We start from the raw sequence: 2,500 nt of genomic DNA, 5'->3' as shown, positions 1-2,500 counted from the left end.
TTATATTTTTTGTTATCCTCGGAAAAAGATTGCAATGCCAGTATTACCATTTCGTGTCCAAATTTTACAAGGACTTTCTTGACTTAACCCAGGACCTGTGCAAAGACATCTCAAGGTCAAAAGGCATACAGACAGAGATAAACAGTATTAAGCTTGAAATACATTTTTAAAGTCATGAAAACAGGAACAAAGTAAAAGACCTTGTGCAAAACCAAGTATTGTATGCTGTATTATATGGTGTATTGTGCTGCTGTCTAACTGCACGTGCACTGTATAATCACACAGTCCAGTGCAGTTCATCATCACACCACTTAAGAGATTGCAGGTTTCGAGGGTTAATACGGAGGGCCCCAAAGTTATCGCCAAAAGACCCGATTGTGCACTCAGGTGCAATGTATGATATAAGCAATTTGTTATGTTAATTTGTTTTCCCCTCGCAAACATACTGTCTTACTCCGGCTTAATATAATTGTGAATAAACAAGAGGATGTTTCCTTTTGGGAACTGCCGGTATTCAGCACTTGCTCAGTGAATTTCCATCTCATTTCTCCTTCACCCCGGCGAGGTGGAGTGAGTGTGAACTCCCCGAGTCCGGACTCGACTCCCCGCCTTGGCTCAGAATCAAGCGTCGTTTTAATCCTTTTAAGCCTCTCGTTGTAATGATTTATTTTGCGTACGAAAAAAAAAACCCATAATGATCCTTTGAATTTTAATGATGGCTCGCCTGCTCAAGGATTCATTGTTTTGACTCCTTGGCCCTTACCTTTTGCGGACGGAAAAAAAAAAGACGTCTTTGGGGAGGAGCTGTCGGAATCCATCGCACCCTGCCTCTCCCCGCCCGGCTGCCATTGTCCAGGGCCTGTCTGCGTTTGTGGTTGCGCTTGGCAACCTTGAAGCTGATCAACACCAGATAGCTGCCATTCAGCATAGAATAATCAAAAGAGATTCTGTCTGAGGGAGATCAAGGAAAACGGGAAGGAGAGAGCTCACTGGCTTTTATTCAAATAACAGGTGTAAGCGAGTAAGGAGTCCCTGCTCAAGGAGTGTAGACGGATAGGGAGTTGGGGCGAGATGCGGGGGGCGGGGGGGGGGGTAGTGATGGCTGGGCAAGGGACTTTTGAAGGGAGGATTAACACCATAAATTAGCGAGCTCTTTCTATAAAAGTGTCACGGTAAGTGTGATGTGAGGAGTGTCAATACGCCATCCAACCTTTTCCCGGCCATTGCTCAGTGTGACGCGGCGGCTCGCTGCGCAGGAACGACGATGATGAATGAGATACAGTAGGCACCGTTCTCAGGGTGCGTCGACACCGGGCGCGACTCTGAATGGGGAGGTGGGGAGGGCACCCAGATTGATGTTAAACAGATCTGAAAAGAATGGAAAGTGGGAAAGTGGGGGGTTCATCAATTTGCAGCCGCAGTGAGGACCGCAGTGGGCCTCTGGTGAGAGTCGACAGCAAAGTGACCTGCTTTGCTGTTGATTTGACTTTAGTTGCCTGCCGCTTTCTTTTTAATAGCTGCTTGTTGAATTGGCCGGGCACTTCCCTGGCATCCGTAGCGAAGATGCGCAACGCAGGCATGGGGTCTTTGAGAAGCAGAAACGGGCAAAAAATTAAATATGAAAATCAAAGCTCTTAGGATGAGGAGATGTAAGTGGTTTGTGCACTTGCAGAACAGCAGATTCAAAGCAAGCCTGACAACTCTGAGAGCTACACGGAGGGCTGCTAACTAGATTTGCCGTTTCAGAAATTCACCCAGTCTCCCTCCTGTTTTATGTACTTTTTTGTGTGAATCCCCCCAGAGTTCTTGTTTTACAAACATTTAGTTGTTGGTTGGAGGGAGGGTGGAGAAACAATATGAGGGGAATATTGTATAATGTAGTTTGTCTGTTTAACTTACAAGAGTAGACGTGTATTGAGATTTGTAATCAGATGTGGAGTGTAATGCCGTAGGGTGAATCCTCTCAAAGGCATCCGCATCATGGTGTTTCTTATTCGCTGTCTTGGCTGCTTTGTTATGATCAATGTCTTCCTGCACAACCAGAACTAAAATATTCATATTTCCCCCAACATCGTTTTGTTTCATCAACGTCTGTTTGAGAATGCTAATACTTTGTATGCCGCCATGCTTGCTCAAATTACATACGTTGAAGGCAAACACGATCCCGCTCTCAAACTCTGCTTAGCCTTGCCGCTGCATTAAATTGAAATAAAACAAAAAAAAAAGACCTGTTCATAACTACCCCCTTCTTCTCTTCCGCTAGCCTCCAGCAGTTATTTATGTAATTTCATTCATAGTTTTCAACCTTTTTTCTCCCTCTTGGGACAAACACACTGGATTGCTTGTTTTAAAAAAAAAAATGGAGGCAAGAAAAAGGCAATGGCCTGACATAACTGTCAAATCATCCAAAGCCATATGAATTCAAAACAATTTCCCAGTAATGTTTATAAACATGCAGCCACCCTGCTGGGTCAGAAATCTGACAAAAACTCTTGACACT

The 2,500-nt window shown here is 44.5% G+C and overlaps 1 protein-coding gene across 1 annotated transcript in view; it reads left to right on the top strand.

Moving 5' to 3' along the window:
- akap6 (A kinase (PRKA) anchor protein 6) overlaps positions 1–2,500 on the top strand; it is a 130,283-nt gene that overhangs the window by 75,363 nt on the left and 52,420 nt on the right.

This window comes from Alosa alosa, chromosome 19 (assembly GCF_017589495.1).
Source record: "Alosa alosa isolate M-15738 ecotype Scorff River chromosome 19, AALO_Geno_1.1, whole genome shotgun sequence".
Lineage (NCBI taxonomy): Eukaryota > Metazoa > Chordata > Actinopteri > Clupeiformes > Clupeidae > Alosa > Alosa alosa.
The sequence above is the reverse complement of the archived record's forward strand: the minus strand, read 5'-3'. Positions and strand labels throughout refer to the sequence as shown.